The following is a 24,504-nucleotide window of genomic DNA, read 5'->3' on the forward strand; positions in this document are numbered from 1 at the left end:
TAAAACTTGAAATGAGACCTCCCCCATCCAAGCCACATGCACCACTTACCATCATCACACCATATCACAAACCATGACAAGATAACGAAACTTTAGAGTTGAATTTCATTGGAACACAAAGATAACACTGAATTTAAATACATAGTTCAACAATAATACAGCAATTAAATCAACAGTCACGAATACATAATGATATGTTCAAATCTCTTACAGAAAAAGTATATTCATCCAGGGTTCCTTTAGCAAGGCCCCAACGGTAGTCTGTCCTCTGAACCAGCTCACTGAGTGAGTTGAAGGGAACTGGTTGCTTGGTAACCACGGCGTTTGACGTCAGCTTTCCCGTGTAGGCAGCAACCGTCACCAAGCACATCAGCATCCACGCCCATAGTAACACGCGACCACCCCTCGAGACAGCTTCGTGTGCCACGGCTGTAAAGTGGAAATACCATTTGGAACATGGCGAGGAAAAGGTTACTCCAAGAAAATGAACACGTCTTTAGTACGGAACGCGGATCGTATCAACTGATGCAGGAAATTGATGCATCCAAAACCACGAATTTGATGCATCGTTTTGATGCATCAGAATTTTCGGGTTTTCCCGGAAAGTGCCGAGCAAAAAGCAAAATTTGAACCGGAATACGAAGCGAAACGAACTATTTCTAAACCTCTTTTGTACGCGCCATTCCCAATCCCACTACCAGCAGGAATTTTTCCGAAATCATGGCAAGTGTAATTGACGGTTTGGAAGAAGCTGTGGTTCAAACAGTCGAGCAAAGACGGCAGGAGGCGAGAAACGAAGGAGAAGGAGGTGCCGACGGCATCTGTTTATATTCGTCAAAATGTCATTTCAAGTTTTTCCGTGCTCAGGCATTTCTTACGGAAAGACCGGAAATGAATGATCTTTCGCATGCATACAACACCGAAAGTGATGCATCAAAATGATGCATCATTTTCTAAAATGATGCATCATTTTCGTATCGGATGCATCAGTTTTTGAAAATGATGCATCCTTTTTGAAAATGATGCATCCTTTTGTGAAAATGATGCATCAAATTGTGAAAATGATGCATCAAATCTTGGTTTTGGATGCATCAATTTGATGCATCAGTTGATACGATCCGCGTTCCGTATTTTAGAAACTTGACCAAAGTAATATTGCACCGCGTGTTGTATGGGGCGCCATGTGTCCAATAATTCTGCATTGAACATTATGTATGCATTGAATACTTTGTACACACACACACACACACACACACACACACACACACACACACACACACACACACACACACACACACGCGCGCACGCACACACACACACACACACACACACACACACACACACACACACACACACACACACACACAACCGTACCCTCGATTCCATTTCAATCCAATTCTTTGGCAATACATATTGAGCGAATTTCAAAAATCCTTTCGATTACATATTCCCTGACCGGCACGGTTGGCCTTGTGGTAAGGCGTCCGCCCCGTGATCGGGAGGTTGTGGGTTCGAACCCCGGCCGGGTCATACCTAAGACTTTAACATTGGCAATCTAGTGGCTGCTCCGCCTGGCGTCTGGCATTATGGGGTTAGTGCTAGGACTGGTTGGTCCGGTGTCAGAATAATGTGACTGGGTGAGACACGAAGCCTGTGCTGCGACTTCTGTCTTGTGTGTGGCCCACGTTATAATTATGTCAAAGCAGCACCGCCCTGATATGGCCCTTCGTGGTCGACTGGGCGTTAAGCAAACAAACAAACAAACAAACAAACAAACATATTCCCTGCGTGCTATTTCGATTGGGGCCGGTGCGTGGTGTCAACCGTGATATTTTTTTGTCAACCGCGATATTTTCTTAGTTAGATTGTAGAGACAGGTAAACAGGTGTGATCACACAAACCTCGACCAATGAGTCCTCCAAACAGCGCCTCAAAGGCCTTCCAAACCCATGAAGCGATGAAAGCAAGACCTGTTTTCTTCTCTCCAGTGGACGGACAGCGGGCGTTCGCTCTAACGAAGTGGATGTCCATAATCGACAGAACAACTGTCATTAGCAGCAAACAGCATCCCAGCAGCAGGTAGACGTGCCAGTGGAAAGGTTTAATGTAGAAGGTCCAGCCCACGGGAGCGGCGTCAGGAAAGGTCGTCATCAGAATGACGTCATCATGGTAGAAGCCTACGGTGTAGTCGGACACTTCGGCTCGCTCAGCGCTCACCGAAAAGCCCGACACAGCCAGGTCAGCCTCCTGGAAAGCGTATTTATTCAACATGAAAAGCAAGACAGCTGAAGCGTGAAAAACCATTTAGTCAATCACAGTTCCAAAGAAATGTCACGATTTCTATGTCCCCTGAATGATTATAATAAAATTACGCCAAAGCTGACGTCACTTGCGTCTTCAAAACTTGCAGATAAACTCATAGTGATGCACAGTGAATCTGCAATCGTCTGTCAAGGTTTTGTAGTCAATTAAGTCATTTCCATTTAACCGGTTTCTTCATTTTTGTGCTTTTATTAACTCAGCTTCTTACTGTTTGTTTGTGAGCCTTTCTCTGTTTTCCCTTTCGTCCCCTTTCTCAGTATTGCTCTCCCTCCCGCTACATATACTGGCACACACACACACTTATGGAACGGATATTTATGTAACATTCCTCCAGAATTTTTTTTTGTAGATACCTGATATTTCCCGTAAAAAGAAACAAATATCAATCAATCAATCAATATGAGGCTTATATCGCGCGTATTCCGTGGGTACAGTTCTAATTAGCGCAGGGATTTTTTTTATTTTTTTTATTTTATGCAATTTATATCGCGCACATATTCAAGGCGCAGGGATTTATTTATGCCGTGTGAGATGGAATGTTTTTACACAATACATCACGCATTCACATCGGCCAGCAGATCGCAGCCATTTCGGCGCATATCCTACTTTTCACGGCCTATTATTCCAAGTCACACGGGTATTTTGGTGGACATTTTTATCTATGCCTATACAATTTTGCCAGGAAAGACCCTTTTGTCAATCGTGGGATCTTTAACGTGCACACCCCAATGTAGTGTACACGAAGGGACCTCGGTTTTTCGTCTCATCCGAAAGACTAGCACTTGAACCCACCACCTAGGTTAGGAAAGGGGGGGGGAGGGAAGAAAATTGCTAACGCCCTGACCCAGGGTCGAACTCGCAACCTCTCGCTTCCGAGCGCAAGTGCGTTACCACTCGGCCACCCAGTCCAGATATACACATTCATCAGCTCAAATTCAAAACCTCTCGGGATATCATCTGGGAAATCCACATACAAAGTTTACAAATCATTTGGCCGGTCAATCTCAAAGTAAAAGGTCACACACACATACATAAACCACCCTCGTCTCGATTCCTAGTCTATCTCAAAAAACATTAAGTCAAAACTTGACTAAAACTTGACTAAATGTAAACTTGAAACGAAGGTAGCACGTGTTATGCAGTTCAGGCTAGCATGTACTAAATATAACAGGCGTTACTTTTAGGAAATGCACTAAGCTGAAACTGAAAAAAAGAGACATAACAGCAACATTGTTCCACAGACCTTTCTGTGCAGCATGCCAGTCATGCCAGCCCACGTGCCGTTGGCTAACTTGCTTCCCCAGATTCCGTCGGCTGTTTCTGAGAGCGTGTACCTGCAGCGACACAACCACACTCAGCGGTCAGACCTGAGGGTTTGTACAACTTTTCTGCTCATACATCAGTTTGTTGCAAGTACAAAGAATTTACTTTCATTTCAGTGATGTACAATGTATTTCCCCCGGCACACTGTTTACTGTCAGCAGTGGGTGTTACCTCCCCTAGTTGTGAACACTTATCTCATTATTCCTGTTTCGAAGGCGGTACTGTATTCGTTTGGCAAAAGCTTGACCCCACCGTGACTGTCACCTTGGAGTTTGATGAGGGTAAACCCGACTTGGGTCACGTGTAAAGCTTATCAAACCACGGGCGTGTGAGAAAGTTGAAAGCTCTAGGTCAAAACAATTTAAAAAAATTGACTAAATGTAAAAATTAAACATTATTCACACAAAAAACACGAAGGCTAACAGTGTACACAAGGTACGCGCCGGGTTGCCGGTATACCTACGTGAAATTGAGAGATTCCGCCAGTAAATTCAGCAGGTCGATGCAGAGGCCTGTGTACCACGTGCTGTTACCGTTCCGATGACTTTTGACGAAGGGAATCCACTGCAAATCAAAGAAACTTTCATTTAGGTCCTAACTTTGCCCCCTTCGAAAGCACAGTCATTCCCGTAAAAAAACCAAGTCGCGTAAGGCAAAATTACTACATTTAGTCAAGCTGTGGAACTCACAGAATGAAACTGAACGTAGTCCGCCGCTAGTGCAAAAGGCAGTGAAAGTGACGAGCCTGTTTGGCGCGGCAGCGGTTGCGCTGTGCTTCATAGCACGCTTTACTGTACCTCTCTTCGTTTTAACTTTCTGAGCGTGTTTTTAATCCAAACATATCATATCTATATGTTTTTGGAATCAGGAACCGACAAGGAATAAGATGAAATAGTTTTTAAATCGATTTCGGAAATTTAATTTTGATCATAATTTTTATATTTTTAATTTTCAGAGCTTGTTTTTAATCCAAATATAACATATTTATATGTTTTTGGAATCAGAAAATGATGAAGAATAAGACGAAATTGTTGTTGGATCGTTTAATAAAAAAATAATTTTAATTACAAGTTTCCGATTTTTAATGACCAAACTCACTCATTAGTTTTTATGCCACCAATCTGAAATGCAATACCAAACCCCGGCCTTTGTCGAAGATTGCTTTGCCAAAATGTTAATTAATTTAATTGAAAAATGAGGGTGTGACAGTGCCGCCTCAACTTTTACAAAAAGCCGGATATGACGTCATCAAAGGTATTTATCGAAAAAATGAAAACAATGTCCGGGGATATCATACCCAGGAACTCTCATGTCAAATTTCATAAAGATCGGTCCAGTAGTTTAGTCTGAATCGCTCTACACACACACACACAGACAGACACACACACACACACACACACACACACACACACACACACACACACACACACACCACGACCCTCGTCTCGATTCCCCCCCTCTATGTTAAAACATTTAGTCAAAACTTGACTAAATGTAAAAAGAAACACCCAGATCTGCTCACTGTCTCAGACCTTTCTAGCTCTTCACATGGGATCAAAACATCCCTCCATTTGAACACGTACCAAGAATAAACATCTTGACTGCTTCCTGTGCAGAGTTGGATGTTTTTTGTTTAATTACTGTCTTAATTACTTTTACTCCTCAGGAACAATACACAGGGCGACTCAAACGCGTCACAGGAGTCGAGGTGACTGAAGAATAGGCATCGGTTTGAAACCCTGCAGTAAGTTCTGGGTATCATCTTTTTTTCTCTACAACAATCGGACCGTTTTCAATCAAAACAGAATGTTGTAAAGTTACCTTTTTTGTCACCACTCTCAGCGTTCGTCCACCGAGATCATGTTTGACGGTTGGGTACACCATGGCTTCCGTCAGAAGAAAGACTGAAGAGTTCTCGAAGGGAGATCATTCCGCGATCAGTGCAAGCTCTCCCGAGTCTCCTTTCCGAGATATTGTCATCAAGAGGAGATTATTTTGTAGTCAAAATGCTGTCAAATGTAACAACATCAAAAAACGTCACTTATGTATTTAGAAGCACCCAATAAAGTAGTTCCTGTGTCATTGTTTAACTAGTATAACATTCTGAAATCAAACTACATAAAGGAGTCACAACCAGACATTTCATGGAAACTTCACATACATGCAGGTACGCGGACTTCACACGCTCGCGCGAACACACACGCCCCCCCCGCGCGCGCGCGCACGCTCACACACACACACGTACACAGGCATGGCAACACAACAGGACTGGTATACTCTGTAAATACCAACGTACAACACAGAAAAATATTGCAAACATGGACATGTCGTTTAAATTATTTCGATCCGAATGTTAATAGTCTACACTACGCTATTTGTTGAGCTGAAGGAACTTGGTTGCTGTAATAGTAGTTATTTGCATGCCATCCCCGGAGAGAGAGTACAGACCCTATGCCAATGGCCACTGTCAACAGAAAATCAGGGTAAGGTTCTGTTTGATTTCAATGTCGATTTCCGTCTGTTTACTTTTTTCCCCTTTTTACATTTAGTCAAGTTTTGACTAAATGTTTTAACGTAGAGGGGGGAATCGAGACGAGGGTGTGGTGTATGTGTGTGTGTGTGTGTGTGTGTGCGTGTGTGTAGAGCGATTCAGACCAAACTACTGGACCGATCTTTATGAAATTTTACATGAGAGTTCCTGGGATTGATATCCCCGGAATTTTTTTTTCTTTTTTTTGATAAATACCTTTGATGACGTCATATCCGGCTTTTTGTAAAAGTTAAGGCGCCGGCACTGTCACACCCTCATTTTTCAATCAAATTGATTGAAGTTTTGGCCCAGCAATCTTCCACGAAGGCCGGACTTCGGTATTGCATTTCAGCTTGGTGGCTTAAAAATTAATTAATGACTTTGGTCATTAAAAATCTGAAAATTGTAAAAAAAATATATTTTTTTAAACGATCCAAGTTTACGTTCATCTTATTCTTCGTCATTTTCTGATTCCAAAAACATATAAATATGTTATATTCGGATTAAAAACAAGCTCTGAAAATTAAAAATATAAAAATTATTATTAAAATAAAATTTCCGAAATCGATTTAAAAACACTTTCATCTTGTGGGTTCCTGATTCCAAAAACATATAGATGTGATATGTTTGGATTAAAAACACGCTCAGAAAATGAAAAAGAATAGATATACAGAAAAGCGAGCTATCCTTCTCAGCGCAACTACTACCCCGCTCTTCTTGTCAATTTCACTGCCTTTGCATCGAGCGGTGGACTGACGATGCTACGAGTATACGCTCTTGCTGTAAAAATGCAGTGAGTTCAGTTTCATTCTGTGAGTTCCACAGCTTGACTAAATGTAGTAATTTCGCCTTACGCGACTTGTTTATTGTTCTTCACATTCTTCTTTTTGTGTGTGCTAATTTCTTGTTTGTTCTTACTTGCTTAAACATTGATTTAAAAACAAATCTGAACAACCATCTCATGTACTGCTGTCACAATGTTTAACCTAAAAACAAACAGAAGCTGCTGCTCGTTAGTAAAACTGTTTGTGTCAACTTTATTTGATTTCCTTGTGTTGGTTCTCTGATCGTTCAGGCCTTTTTGTCATCTAACTTACCGATGGTAGCCTTTTAATCTTTTTAGTTATATACCAGTAGAGGTATGGGGAGTCCTTATTTTGACATACAAACCGTTGTGCAGTCATATTTAGTTGAAAACGTGTATCTATTTATTTGTCTATTCATTCATTTTCGTCGATTTACTCAGTTTTTCATGGATTTGAAGAATGACATCTGTTAATGCGATTCAACTCTCTAGAATAAGATTCAATGATGAGGTTAAAAATCCCAAGCGACCAATACGGAGATTGTCGTGCGTATTCCTTTAATTTTTCAAAATGTGTGAGTGTGTGTGTGTGTGTGTGTGTGTGTGTGTGTGTGTGTGTGTGTGTGTGTGTGTGTGTGTGTGTGTGTTAGCGTGTGTGTGCGTGTGTGTGTGTATTTTCATCATGAATTTGAGTAAAAATATTTTATTGTGAAGGCCTTTTAAGTTCTACATACTGCAAAGTAACAAAGAACATATCCTGCCTGTAAACTCCGGTATGTAACCGAAAAGATACATCCTTTATTTACTTATTTTAATTGCTCAGTTCAAACTTCACATTAATTTCGACAATATTTTCCTAAAGCAAAGGCTCTTCATGTGCGCGCGTTGGTGTTATTTGCATATTTCTTAAGCTGTTATAATCATCATCAATTTCCGACCAACGAAATTTACCGTGTGAAATATACAACTCCGGCTCCTACACAAACACCAAGGTTACACACTCACACACACATACACACACATACACACACACACACACACACAAACACGCACACACACATACACCCACACATACACACACACACACACACACGCGCGCGCGCGCGCGCAAACACACTCGAACGAGACGAGAAAAAGAGAGAAAGAGAGAGAGACAGACAGACAGACAGACAGACAGATACACAGACAGATAGACAGACAGAGACACAGATACAGAGAGACAGAGACAGAGAAAGACACAGAGACAGAGACAGAGACAGAGGGACACAGATGTTCTTATACTAAAACACTTGACATTATCTTCATTTAAGGTGAAAGTAAAGTAAACTGTTACGTACGACAGTCAGTATTCAACTGGATCAAACACGCGATAGTCGCTATTGAATGAAGTCATTAGTTTAGTTCAGATTAAGGTACATACTGCGACCAATGGGAACCTGACAGCGAGGAGGGTATCACAGCAACAGTGGGTCTAAATCCTTATGTACCCGTGTGCGTATATTTTGTTTTGATTATCAGCTAGAGGAAGTAGTTATTTTAGAAAATATTAAATGCAACAATGCAGAGCTCGATCGCATGAGTGGTCAAAAACGGGAGGTTTTTTTGGTCATTTTTGAGGGGTACGGTGACAAAAAGCTCTGTATTTGAGAAACAACCTGTTGGATTGCTTTTACACTCTCAGAATTGTATGCCGCCATTCGTGATGTACTTCGGGTAAAATATTGAATCCCGTAACAGGTTTGTTGAATTATATGACGCTATAGTTCATGACTTCGCATGCATACAGACAAATTAATGTTTAAAAAAAAATACTGCCAAATTTTCATTTGATTAATAATTAGAGCTTATAAACCGCAGGCCACAGAATAGTCATATACTGTGCAAGCAGTCAGTAATACCTGGGAATATACTTCTTTCTGTCAACATTGAATACATCTCAATTGTAACAAAATGTAATTACACATTTCTCTTGCACTGTCACATATGTCTGGGCTAAAACTCTGAGAAACGCCGCTAACCCCCGAACAAAATCAGTTTGTGACCTAGTGCACACACACACACTTACACACACACACACACATACACACATACACACACACATACACACATACACACACACACACACACACACACACACACACACACACACACACACACACACACAAAACGCCCGATGATGATCTCATGAAGCACCAGGGGGGTTGTCGCCCTTGTTGGTATCGCCTGAAAACATGTAGACGTTGTCTTTGGAGACACTAACGTAATTAGGCATTGTTAGCAGAGACTCTGGTGTCACAAGTAAGTCTGCGTGGAATGGCACGTAACGCCGCCAGGCTAAGAACTAAGCACCTGCTGTGTCTTGGCCAGACCAATTATTTACCAGCAGAGGGGGGAGGGAGGATGAAAAAGGAAGTTATTGTGTTTTGCCTGATATTTGTGAGGTGTAGATGAAAAGCAGGTGAAGGTCATTGTAAAGTCGATTGTCAAGGTGACAAAAGTGGCGACGAAGCACAGGAGAAGGTCATTGTAAAGTCGATTGTCAAGGTGATAAAAGTGGCGACGAAGCACTAGGTGAAGGTCACTGTCAAGTCGATTGTCAAGGTGATAAAAGTGGCGACGAAGCACTGGTGAAGGTCATTTTGAGATCGATCATTGTGACAAACAAACTATGTGAAGTCATGTTCGCGAAAGTTTACTCTACATTTTGGCAATTTGTGAAGGATGTTAGTAAGTATAAATGTACAGTAAATCGACGGCTTGTGGGTTTGTTTTTCTTGGGATGGGGTGGGGGAGGGGGGGGGTGTCGGGGTTATACCACAGACAATAACATCATCATATGTTCACGCACGCACCCGTCACTTTTGGTCAGGTCTGGGTCAAGGGTTGCCTCCGCACATTTATACGGATGTTAGTGTGATCTACTTTTGCGTCGGTATCATGTCATCTCTTTCGCCCATTCATATCTGACTGATATTTGCTAGATCACAATAAAAGACAGGTGGAGGTCAATTTTAAAAACGATTTTGTCACGTGGAATAGTCACGATGAAACTCACAGGTGAAAGTCATTTTTTTTTTTAGATCGATTGTCATCTTGACGAGCGACTAGTCTAAAGTCACGTTCATGCAGTTGATTTTCCATTGACGTTTTGTCAGTTCGGGATTTGTGTCGTAAATTATTGCTGGAAAGTAGTCAACATGTTAAACATTTCAAATGACACGATTTGTGTTTTGCTTTTTTAGTTTTTTGTTTATTTGCTATTCTTTGCTTTGTTTTGCTTTGTTTTGCTTAGTTGTTGTTTGCTTTTTATTGCTTTGTTTTGGTTTGGTTTGGTTTGGTTTGGTTATATTTGGTTTGGATTGGTTTGGTTTGGTTACGTTTGGTTTGGTTTAATTGGAACCGTTTCGTTTGGTATACTTTGCTTTGTTGTTGCCTTGCTTTGCTTTGTTTTTTTGTTTTTCTTTTCTAAGACATAGCCGCTAACATCATCATATGTTCATGTACACAGCCGGCGCATTAGGTCACGTGCAGTACAGTGGTTGTCCACTCACGTTAATTCTGACATTAAATGTAATCAACATTCACGTAGATTTTGATTAGTTTGCCTACTATCACCTATATATGTCTGCATAAGTAAAGCACACGCAAATTAATCCGTCATAATTGATTAATGTACAACAGCCACTGATATGTTTATGTGCATATAACTCGTGACAACGGCCTTGACAAAATGCTGACGACGCACGTTTATTTTCACGATACCATGATCTACCTTTAGCGTCGATTTCATGTCCTTTTCTATTTGTCGCCTATTTAATGGCTAAAAAACCCAAAGCACACGCAGATTAATCCGTCGGAAAATGTATGTGCATACAGCCTGTGACAAAATGCTTTGGTCAGTTTACCGGCGTTCTATTTTCGATAAACACCGGACATTTACTCATTGTACACCTACTAGGGAGGCGCATTGGTGCACGTACAATTATTAGTCTCTCTTAACACCAAACAACAAAATGTAGGTGAAAAAAAAGCAGGCGCAGAGTGATACGGTTGGAATATCTTGAGCAACCTCATATTTTGGGACTGTCCGCATGCAAGTTAGTGAACTGAAAGTAGTATGTGAAAAGAACAGAACCATGTCGGTCGGGCTTCAATAAGGCTTTGGTCGGACGTTAATCGATAATGATACCCTCGAAGTTTCAAATGGAAGCCTATCAATGTGTAAACGTATCGATTAAACTCTGGATTGCCCTTCTTTGGTCCATGTGACGTCATATAGGCCGACTGTCCGAAACTACAAAGGAGTGGACATGTGTGTGTGCCTTCACTCGTAACAAATAAAAGGAAGTCTAACATAAATGGATCGACACGTACATTTTATTTGTATATTTGACCAAAATGTGACATATGGCACAGATCTCGACAGTTATTGTGGACCTCGAGGCTAAGGCGGTCTCGGAGAAGAATGTCTTTCTCAAAACATGGCTAAATTAAAAACAGTATAAACTTATGGATGTTGGGGCTGGTTTGGCAAAGTGAGTAAGCAAACATCTGAACAGGCTACTATACTAAGGCATAAAAAAAATAGGTGTGGTTACGGTAACCCGACCTACCCTATTTTTAGGGGCCGACCCTATAACTTTTTATTACATTTGTCAAAAAAAACCCACAAAAACCAAGAAAACGAGTGCAGAAAACGCAATGAAAGCGAAAGCGCCCGAGTCGCACACTTATTTCCCTGTCAAGTAGGTTTAATTTGTACACATTAGAAAAAAAAAGTGATTGCCTACCTTCCTACCCTATTTGTTTGGGCTATGTTACCTTAACCACACCTATTTTTTTTTTTTGCCTAAACCTTGAGGCCTGTTTAGAAACCACGGCAATTTGAATGGTAAAGTTTGGAAGTCTATGAGTATCACAATACACCTGCCGCTAGCTGTCACCAGCTGCACTATGTCAGTGTCTCACAGCTGCAGTCTAGCCGTACAGCCAACGACCATGACGACTGCTCTGCAGACTGATCTACTATGTAGTACAAGTGGAGTCTCCTTTCTTGGCCAGGCTTTTGAGAGAGGGAGAGTCCGGGAGGTTGTTGTCCGTCTCGGCGATCCCTTCCTCTTGGTCAGTCTCCGTTCTCTCGCCATCCCCCTCTCCATCTTTACCACCCGTGTTCCTTCTGCTCGCCGCTGTTCCGACACGTTCTGACGAAGTTCCAAGAGTGTATGAAACTCCTACTGTCTGCAAAAGTCTATCTATTTTCAATCAATCAATCAATCAATGAGTCTTATATCGCGCATATTCCGTGGGTACAGTTCTAGGCGCTCTGCAGTGATGCCGTGTGAGATGAAATTTTATACGGCCAGTAGATTGCAGCCATTTCGGCGCATATTTACCTTTCACGGCCTATTATTCCAAGTCACACGGGTATAGGTAGACAATTATTAACTGTGCCTAAGCAATTTTGCCAGGAAAGACCCTTTTGTCAATCGTGGGATCTTTAACGTGCACACCCAATGTAGTGTACACGGGGGGAGGTTCGGACACCGAAGAGAGTCTGCACACAAAGTTGACTCTGTGAAATAAATTTCCGCCGAACCTGGGATCGAACTCACGCTGACAGCGGCCAACTGAATACAAATCCAGCGCGCTACCAACTGAGCTATATCCCCGCCCAGTGAACATGTAACGAAACAGAGGGATGAACATGTAGAAGATGATGTTGACACAGCAGTTGATTGATTTAAGCCAAATAGCGATTTTCATGGCTTTCTTTCTCGCTTGGTCGTTCTTCCTCAACAGAGTAATTGCGGTAGCCGGGAGTACGTGCGCAACAAAACTCATGGAACAAATGGCAAACACCACGTAGACAAACTGGCGGGACTTTGTTTTTATTGGGAAACATGGATTTTTTCCTACTTCCGTCTTGCTGTTCTTTTCGGAACTTCCCCTGGAAGATAGTTCTACGACCAACGGTGCGATGTTGGCTCTTTGTCCCAGTACTTTGCAGATAACGGCCAACATGAGTACAATCTGTAATGAGGCCGGCAGCAGGTAACTCAATCCGTCGCGATATAACCTTGAACGGTTGAAAACGACGTTAAACACCAAATAAAGAAAGAAAGAAAGGTAACTCAATGCCGACCCCAAAACGGTTTTCAATGTAATGAACGTTGGGTTATCATTCGGCAAGTAGATAATTTGATGAAGGTCAGCAGTCCGTGAGAATATATCAGACAGCAGATGACCACTATTCTCATCCTGGACTTGACCAGCAGACGTCGTGCATGGAGAGGAAAGAAGAGCTTGATGACACGACTGGTAGCAAGGACCAGGCTGATTAGAAGGCCGTTCTTGATGTTTCCGAATGCCATGAGAGCAAGGAAGACGTCTACAAAGAGTACCTTATCGTGCGTATACCCAGGATACCTGTAGACATTAAATCGTAGGTCTCGGCTCATAGGTGTGTAACACAGGAGCTTGTATTCAACCACCGGTCGATAATTATTTATTCCTGCATGCTTATTATTTACTGCTGCATGCTTACCCTTACTACTACTTTAAGTTATTGGGACATCCCAGTGCACTAAGGGATTTATAGAGCAAATCGAGAAAATTCATTATTGAACGAAGCGCATAGCGCTGAGTTCAATAATTATTTTCGAGAATTGCTCTATAAATCTCTTAGTGCACTGGGATTGTTTCAATAACAATATTGTCGGTACCGCCAGCGAAAAAAGAAGATACAACACGCACATTTTGCTACGCGCATTTGAATAGGCATAACTGTGTGGTCAGGTCGTAGATCTACTTTTGTGTGGGCTGTCTCGAGTGTGTCGTGCTTTCATCACACGCAAACTCTTGTTTTAATTTCTGTTGGTAAATTCCAGTGTAGCGTTAAGCTAAACAGTGATGATCTGTCAGAGAGACCTCATTTGAACTCGGAGAAAGGACTGTGTTCTTAGTTATTTGCGATTCGAAACCTCAAGTCGAGCTTCGACGGATTGACTGTGCAGAGTGACTCCCCTTGAATTGGCTAACCCCCAAGGTTGATGGTTAGCACATTTTCAAAATAAATGTGGCATGTTTCTCGTGTGGTATCTTCACTCATCGGGGAGTCTGGTACTAAATATGAACAGTAAGAATGCTCTGAACCCTACACGTATTAAATCCCCATCGTTTTTTCGTTCACATTTGCCCAACATGTTAGTTTGCTGAGCGGGGTTTATGTCGTCTGCTAGGCTAGGGCAATCGAACCACTGCAGCATTCCAAAAAGAAAAATTGCTCGTCACGTTGCACTGAGTCTGCACGCATGAGGCAGGCTGGTAATAAGTCTTATATATGGTACGGACGTTCTAAACCCTACACGTTTTCGATTCCGATTGTTCTTGCCTTGAAATAATAATTCGGAAACCATTCATTTACTGAACTGATGCAGTCGTATTTCAGTGTAGTCTGCTACGTATATATTCCAAATGCTGATCTAGCTGGTACGTTATCGGAATAACACTTGTGTTTTCTGTTAGCTGCTGGGAATTGTATACTTACTCATCATTTGGTAATGTGGATAATAAGCTACGGCATAATTTTGAGAAGAATCTTCGCCAGTCGAAACTGAAAAATTAGACACAGCGAGTTGGCAAGAGCCTGGACAGGCGGGAAGAAACCGGCCCATCATTGTGAAGTTCTTCTCCAGGAAGACCAAGAAGGAAGTGGTACGCAACCGAGGAATGCTGAGTGGTCATTGTGGAGGACTTAACCAAGGCAAATTACACGCTGTATCAACGAGTCGCCGAACACCCGGGAATACAGAGGATCTGGACATCAGACGGCAGGATATTCGCCAAAGCCGGATGACGACGACAGGATCCATCTCATCACAAAGCTGTCCGACCTAAACCGTGTGCGTGTCGCCAGCCCAAAGTCTACCAACCCTGCTATGTGAAGTGGTTTTATGGAAAAATGCCAGGGGTACATCCTGATCCTGACATGTTCAGCTTGCAAGAATGTTTTGCACATTTGGGGGTTGTTGCACTTAATTCTAAAGGGGGTATTTTCAGAAATTCAGATACATGTAACATGTTTTAGGTTTTACTGGGCTAACATAATCATGCAGGATTGAACATAATATGCCATCGATGCATCATACCTGGTTCCATCTCATTACAAAAGTATCTCTCCATATCCATTCCAGCCTGTACAGACAATGAGAATAACTATTGTTATGCATGTTCAGTGTATGGCTTATTGCATTTGGACTCTTGCATTTTTTGTAGCACTGGATTGAACCAGGTAGTTACTTTATGTTTGGCATTCCACAAAAAATAACAACTTCTTCCTGATCAAACTTTTTAATATCCCACTTTGTTCAAATTAACAGATTTGTCTGCAAAAGATACAAAGTCTTGAGTGAACTTTGATATCAAAATTGGCTAAACATCTGCTTTTTGTGACAAACCAAATCCTTTATCCACAAATATAGGGAGTCGAAGCAGCACCAAATTAAGCAATGTGAAGAAGCTTAATAAGAATGTTTTAAATTTCTAATCATAAACCCCTTAGTTGGAGAAAAAAAAGCATATGATTGTGAATGTTTCTTGTGACAATAGCGTCACGTGTTGTGACTTGTCACGAGAAACATCTTAAATTATTCAGAGCCATTATTACAGGCAGTCGTGTGCTTTTGTTTTGTTTAACGTCTTGATCAGAAACATTTTAGATCAAAAGAAGCAGTAAATTACATAAAGTAATGGATTTACAAGGATGTGCTGTTTCTTGTGACATGTATTTTTGGTGTGAAGCGATCACTACACTGAATTTGACGCCTGGCTGCAATTTCGCTCGTCTTCCCAGAATACTATATAGTGGGAAAAAACAGCAAAAATTGGGGGTAAATTTATGTTTGAAATTCAATGAAAAAAATAGTAATACATTAGTATTTGCTACAAACCTTTGATATCATTACATTAAAACATTTCAAATTGCAATGAAAGCAGCTTTATTGTTTTTTTTCTCACAAATAAACTATGTGTGGATATTTTATAAATGTCATCTGACAGGGAGCACTTTTGGGAGTTGCCCATATACATGTGTATTTTTGGTTCTTCAAATAAGTTTGAGAGATTGTATTTGTACATATTAAAAGGTATGTTACTTTCAATTATTTTATGTTTTACTCAATCTTGGATTCCATAAATAAATACACATTTCAACCCTGTCTTATTGTTTAGCTTATGTGTGTAGAATGGTATGTAAGAGAGAGAGAGAGAGAGAGAGAGAGAGAGAGAGAGAGAGAGAGAGAGAGAGAGAGAGAGAGAGAGAGAGAGAGAGAGAGAGAGAGAGAGAGAGAGAGAGTGTGTGCATGTTCTGATGATTGTTTAGATTAAAATAATAATTTCTAAAAAAACAAACAAATTATGAATCTGCTGTCCCATTCGCGGTCGGCAGCCCCGCGTACGCTCATCTCTCACATGTGACCACATCTCGTCTGCAGGCTCGGTCGATACATCATACCCCCGAAATAGCACTTCTTTGCATCTGTAATGACTCCATCGTTCATAAGAATCCCAAACCGATGTCAAATACGAGCTGATTTTGTGAAATAAAGCACATTTCTACTTCCAAAACCCATCGAACAGCCATTTCCGGCGCTCGATCGCCGACATGTTCAGCTTTGAGGGTAATTTACGGGCAAATATGAACCGCTCTATGGCATTTTATGCATCGAGAAACAATGTAAGGCATCGCTGAATCTGTAGCTTACTTTAAATCCCAACGTAAATCAAACAAATCCAAGAAAACTGACAAAACGTGCCTTCAATCGTGTCAGGCCCCGCGTACACCCTCTGCCCCGCTTATGACAGGTTACGGGAACGTGCACGGGTAACTTCACCAAATCCACGCCGTAGACGGTGGCACGCCTAGTTTTTTCCACCGCAGGAACAACACCCAATTCGTTCCCCCGCACGCGGAAGCAAAATTGTTATCTCGCAAAGGAATTGCCCTGTGAAGGTACGTTGTGGCAAATCACATTATCAAGTATAGATATTCTGAAGCAGAATTGCCTAGGCTATATGTATAATATGTAACTTATGTCTTGTTGTGTACTCGTGAACAGTGGCGTTCGATTTTCTGCCGAAGTCCGCGAAAATTATGCAGAGAGGTCTCAATTTCGTACAAATTAACCTAGAACTACCATTTAAAGCACTATTTTAATACTCACAGTTTAATCTTCGATACCTTGCAGCCTTGTATGCGCGTTTTTGGGCACCAGCATCGTGGATAAGCTGCTCTAATCTAGCGTTATTTTGTGGTACTCGATTCTCAGTGGGTAAGGTCCCCCGCAGACACCAGATAAGGTCCCCCGCATTTTTGCCGGAGTGCCTACTACGCCCCCCCCGCACATGCGCGCTGAAAAAGCACATCATGCACAGCAAAACTGACCCGTTTGAAGCGTTTTTATTTGACAGAGACCAGCGACCACACGCTATCTGCCGGGGAGGTGTCTGGGGAAGTAATCGACAGCTACCTAGACATCAGTAGTGAGGTGACTATAGGTGAGACAGTCCCTTTACAGACTTCTACACCGAAGAAGGTTGGTCTCCTCCATTTGTGTGACGAATGCGGATCAGCATACAAACACAAGCGAACATTGGACAATCACAAACGTGAGAAACATGGCAACGAATCTCGTTTTGTATGCATAGTTTGTGACAAGAGGTTTGGTCGACAGGTAGATTACCAGTCTCATATGAACAAGCATGCAGGCACCAAACCTTTCCAGTGTGGTGTTTGCAAAAAATCGTACGCACACAAACGCAGTCTGGACAAGCATATATGTCTGGGTGAAAAGCCGGGGTTTTAGTGCCAAACCTGTCAAAAGTCGTTCATGAGAAGAAAGTATCTTCGTGACCACCAAATCACCCACTCTACTGGCTACGCTTATTTATGCAATGCGTGCATGAAGCGGTATAAGCATCGCTCTGGTCTTGCCAGGCATAGGCGTCGGGCTCAACAAGATGGAAACTGCATATTTAACATCGCTGTAACACATATAGGCTACTATAATGCCTACATTCACACACTTGCAGAGGAACAACTTCTTTTAATTTCCATAACATTCAAGAATAAGTGTGCTCGACAGTTTTATATGACACGCAGTTAATCAGGTTTGTTTTGTTTATGACCACAAAAAAAAGAAACAAGTCGCGTAAGGCGAAAATACAATATTTAGTCAAGTAGCTGTCGAACTCACAGAATGAAACTGAACGCAACGCAACGCAGCAAGACCGTATACTCGTAGCATCGTCACTCCACCGTCCGTGGCAAAGGCAGTGCCCGTGGAATTGACAAGAAGAGCGGGGTATTCGTTGCGCTGAGAAGGATAGCACGCTTTTCTGTACCTCTCTTCGTTTTAACTTTCTGAGCGTGTTTTTAATCCAAACACATCATATCTATATATTTTTGGAATCAGGAACCGACAAGGAATAAGATGAAAGTGTTTTTAAATTGATTTCGAAAAAAAAAATTTGATAATAATTTTTATATATTTAATTTTCAGAGCTTGTTTTTAATCCGAATATAACATATTTATATGTTTTTGGAATCAGAAAATGATGGAGAATAAGATAAACGTAAATTTGGATCGTTTTATAAAAATTTTTTTTTTTTTACAATTTTCAGATTTTTAATGACCAAAGTCATCAATTAATTTTTAAGCCACCAAGCTGAAATGCAATACCGAAGTCCGGGCTTCGTCGAAGATTACTTGACCAAAATTTCAACCAATTTGGTTGAAAAATGAGGGCGTGACAGTGCCGCCTCAACTTTCACGAAAAGCCGGATATGACGTCATCAAAGACATTTATCAAAAAAATGAAAAAAACGTTCGGGGATTTCATACCCAGGAACTCTCATGTCAAATTTCATAAAGATCGGTCCAGTAGTTTAGTCTGAATCGCTCTACACACACACACACACGCACACACGCACGCACACACGCACGCACACACGCACATACACCACGACCCTCGTTTCGATTCCCCCTCGATGTTAAAATATTTAGTCAAAACTTGACTAAATATAAAAAGAGACAGAGAGTTGAGTGCTTTTTGTTTTTGTTTTATAATTCTGCTTTGTTAAAAAGCACATGAAGTCTTGCATGCCTGTCAGAGTATATCTCTGGACTCAAAGCAAAAAGTAACAACCTCACAGCTTCCTGTGTAAAGTGGACATATTTATGTGCAATTCTTTCACACACACACACACACACACACACACACACACACACACACACACATACACGCACGCACGAGCGCACACACACACACACACACACACACACACACACACACGCACACACACTAAAACAATGGTTAATCGGTGACTTATTGCTCGTGCCAAATGTTGGAGTACATCTGAAGATGTCAGAGTCCAATCACATCCATAATTAGTGGATTTACACAAAAATTATAGCTGTATGTCATTTTTTTCTGATAAACATAACGGCGGGGGATCTTACCCTAGTGTTGCGGTGGGGCGTAGTAGGCAAATCGACCAAGCTGCGGGGGATCTTACCCCGTCAAATTTCACTGTTGATCTTTGAACCGATCGTGAGTCTAAACTAAGGTAAGCTTAAACTTAAAAATGAAGAGCAGTATCCACAAGTAGTTTGACTTTGACCAGCAAAAAGATTTAAGCCCTTCTGTTGACCGTGCTTTGTGTTATTTCAACATTTTTAACGTGGGAGACAGTATTTCTGACTTGTCTTGATGACATTTCTTCTCTTATGTAGTACACGAGAGTGTAAATGGTAAGACAAATAGCTGATCCAATGCAAAATAAAGTACAGAACAGTATGATATAAACTTTAATACTAGAAAGTCTGGTTATCTACTATTTTAAGGCATTGATTTGGAGACACCTACCATGTTGTTCGTCTTGCGGGGGAACGAATTGGGTGTTGTTCCTGCGGTGGAAAAAAACTAGGCGTGCCACCGTCTACGGCGTGAAATCTAGTTTTTAACGTCACGCGTTTGCCAATATCTGCAGTCTTGGTGGGAGCAAAACAACGCATTCATTTGAAACATTTGAGAGAAAAAAGTGAGTCACGGTTGACACAATTTCTACAAGTACACGTGCAGGTCTTTGCTACACGTTCGATCATCTAGAACACTGTAATGATGACGCAGATCTCATCAACGCTCAGTTTCTGTTGTTGGCTTTGCCCTTACAGAGATCGCAGGAAGCATAACCTTCAAAACATGAAGAAGATTGAGAAGAATACACATAAGAAAACTAAACGAATGAACGGACGAATGAACGAATCAGTCAATCCAGCATTCCATCAATCCATCAATTCAATCAATCAATCAATCGACCAATCGATCAAACAATCAAAATAGACACGCCGAATTTCATCACCGCAATCGCAATACTTCTTTATATCGCACTCAACTAAATGATTCAGTCATAATATAAAGGCAGCCCTCGTGACTCGTGCGCACGCGAGTTCCGTGCTGCTGTCTCGTTCGTGTCGGCAGAATAGCACGCGCAGCCACCCTTGCTGCGAGAATCGCTCTGTCTCTTTTCCTTGCTTTCTATGTATTCACCGTGTGGCAACTGACCTTCAGTGGGAATTATATACAATTCTTTTTATGTGGAATCTGATGGGATTCTGATTTAAAGAACTGTGTGATGCTTTTGTTGTTGAAGAGAGTTTTGTGGTTTAGTAAAAAGTGTGAAGAAAATGGAGAGATTTTTGCGTGACTGCTGCTGTTTGGGTGATTATGAAATAGACGGTAAGTGCGAGTTTTTGTGTCTGTGTGTTGTTTTTTCCCCCATTTTAAAACTAAGATTGTTCATGATATAGGCTATGTATGTTTGTCTCTTTTTTTCTTTTTCTTTTTTTTAAGTTGTATGCGTATAATAAATCCCAATATCGTAGTTGTCGTCGCTGAGTAGTCTTCGCTGTTGTTCGTGATCTCTTCATAACCTTCTTCTGTTTTGTTCAGTCCTTTATTTCTTCTGTCATGTTTGTTACGTTCAACTTTAAAACACACCTTTTGGTTTCCGATTTTGCGTCTCTGTTTACATTAGTTATTTTAATAACGTTTCTCACTCGTTGAAAAGGAATAGTAGGAAAAATCCGTTCACTCTCTGTTCCTTGCAGCATGAACAAAATTACATTTCGCCATACATATTTTTGAATTAAAACTACTGTCACCAATTACAAAAAAGTATTTTGTTTCATTTGTTTGATTCTCTTTAATTTTGCACGGAAAAGCGTCTTACGCATTACGTTTTTTTCTTTGTTTTTATTTTAAATTCTCAAGGTTAGTGGCTAGTTTTGCTCAGTTGCAAAGTCACACGCACAGATTTTCCTTTCATAAAATGTCGCATGTAGGCTTACCCGAAAAGCTTCATGTACTTTTGGAATGTTTTTAAGCATTGTGTATACAGAAGAAGCAGTACATATACTAAATCTGTTAGCATGTCGCACACGACAGGCCATATAACAATTGAGCTTTTTAGCATGTCTGAACCTTTTAGCATCTCTTATATAAATAGCAGCACACATACCGAGCCTTTAGCTTATTGAATACACAAGCAATTCACCTACTCAACTTTTAAGCATCTCTCACATAATAAGCTGTAAAGGTACTGAGCCTATTAGCATATTAAATACACATGCAGTTGACCTATTGAACCTTTTATGATCTCTTACATAATAAGCTGTAAAGCTACTGAGCCTTTTTTTTAGCATATTAAATACACATGCAGTTCACCTACTGAAACGTTTAGTATTTCTCACATAGTAAGCTGTAAAGGTGCCTATTAGCATATCAAATATACATGCAGTTCACCAAATGAACTTTTAAGCTTCTCTTACATGATAAGCTGTGCAACTACTGAACCTTCAAGCATTTCGTTCACAAGCTGTGACACTTTTCATACACACCAAGCAGTACACCTACTGAACCTTTTAGCATCTTGTATACATAACACGCAGTGCACCTTCTCGCCATTTTAACATCTTTTACACGACTAGCAGTACACGAACTAAACCTGTTAGCGTCTCTAACGTAATAAGCAGTACACATACTTAGCCTTTTAGCATTTCTAACGTAATAAGCAGTACACATACTTAGCCTTTTAGCATCTCTTACGTAATAAGCAGTACACACACTGAGCCTTTTAGCCTCTTACATACACAAGTAGTTCACCTATTGAGCCTTGTAGCTTCTCTTACACAAAAAGCAGTACACCTACTGAACCTTTTAGCATCTCGTACGCAGCTAGTAGTACTCATACTGAGCCTTTTAGCATCTTAAATACACAAGCAGTTCACCTACTGAACCTTTTAGCATCTCTTACGTAATAAGTAATACACCTACTGAACCTTTTAGCATCTCGTACGCAGCTAGCAGTACTCATACTGAGCTTTTTAGCATCTTAAATACACAAGCAGTTCATCTACTGAACCTTTCAGCATCCCTTACGTAATAAGCAGTACACCTACTGAACCTTTTAGCATCTCTTACACAAAAAGCAGTTCACCTACTGAACCTTTTAGCATCTCGTACACAAAAAGCAGTACACCTACTGAACCATTTAGCATCTCTTACACAAAAAGCAGTTCACCTACTGAACCATTTAGCATCTCTTACACAAAAAGCAGTTCACCTACTGAACCTTTTAGCATCTCGTACGCAGCTAGCAGTACTCATATTGAGCTTTTTAGCATCTTAAATACACAAGCAGTTCACCTGCTGAACCTTTTAGCATCTCTTACACAAAAAGCAGTTCACCTACTGAACCTTTTAGCATCTCGTACGCAGCTAGCAGTACTCATACTGAGCTTTTTAGCATCTTAAATACACAAGCAGTTCACCTGCTGAACCTTTTAGCATCTCTTACACAAAAAGCAGTTCACCTACTGAACCTTTTAGCATCTCGTACGCAGCTAGCAGTACTCATACTGAGCTTTTTAGCATCTTAAATACACAAGCAGTTCACCTGCTGAACCTTTTAGCATCTCTTACACAAAAAGCAGTTCACCTACTGAACCTTTTAGCATCTCGTACGCAGCTAGCAGTACTCATACTGAGCTTTTTAGCATCTTAAATACACAAGCAGTTCACCTGCTGAACCTTTTAGCATCTCTTACTCAAAAAGCAGTTCACCTACTGAACCTTTTAGCATCTCTTACACAAAAAGCAGTACGCCTACTGAACCTTTTAGCATCTCTTACACAAAAAGCAGTACGCCTACTGAACCTTTGAGCACCTCGTACGCAGCTAGCAGTACTCATACTGAGCTTTTTAGCATCTTAAATACACAAGCAGTTCACCTGCTGAACCTTTTAGCATCTCTTACACAAAAAGCAGTTCACCTACTGAACCTTTTAGCATCTCGTACGCAGCTAGCAGTACTCATACTGAACCTTTGAGCACCTCGTTCACACAGGAAGCACGACTCAAATTATACTGGATGTTTATAATCCTATCGGTCTGCATCGTTTTAGAGGTTAATGTGTGTGTGTGTGTGTGTGTGTGTGTGTGTGTGTGTCAGAGATATTTATGCCACACACACACACACACACACACACACACACACACACACACAGCCACACACACACAATGGGCAAGATTTGTCTTGCGTTTACTCAACTCACCTGCTCACTGCACGGATACAACAATGGGGCGGGGATGTAGCTCAGTTGGTAGCGCGCTGGATTTGTATTCAGTTGGCCGCTGTCAGCGTGAGTTCGATCCCAGGTTCGGCGGAAATTTATTTCACAGAGTCAACTTTGTGTGCAGACTCTCTTCGGTGTTCGAACCTCCCCCCGTGTACACTACATTGGGTGTGCACGTTAAAGATCCCACGATTGACAAAAGGGTCTTTCCTGGCAAAATTGCTTAGGCACAGTTAATAATTGTCTACCTATACCCGTGTGACTTGGAATAATAGGCCGTGAAAGGTAAATATGCGCCGAAATGGCTGCAATCTACTGGCCGTATAAAATTTCATCTCACACGGCATCACTACAGAGCGCCTAGAACTGTACCCACGGAATATGCGCGATATAAGACTCATTGATTGATTGAATATTTTGCTTTTTTTTAGTCGGTCTAGACCATGGAGTTGCTTCAATGTAACAGTTGTAAAAGTATGTTAACGAAGAGATGTGTGAGACTGAACAAAACCTATCACGGCTCATTTAACTAATAATGAAAAAGGCTAAAGTCGAACAATCCCACATGACCTGCCTGGTTCGCACTGCTCCTTAATTCCTTTTCAAATACTCAAAGCAAAAACCAGGCTTCAACGGCCAAGAACTACAGGGTTCGGTTTGCAATGATGTCATATCTCACACCAAGAATACCTTAACGAGATGCAACGCGGATAGAAAATACTGAGACTTATTTGTGACCCTCCACCACGAAATGAGTCGCATGTCACCTTTGCATGATTTTCATATTTGTACATTTTCTTAAAGAGTTTTTTATGCTCTATCCAGTGGTG

This window comes from Littorina saxatilis, linkage group LG7, assembly GCF_037325665.1.
Source record: "Littorina saxatilis isolate snail1 linkage group LG7, US_GU_Lsax_2.0, whole genome shotgun sequence".
NCBI classification, from domain to species: domain Eukaryota; kingdom Metazoa; phylum Mollusca; class Gastropoda; order Littorinimorpha; family Littorinidae; genus Littorina; species Littorina saxatilis.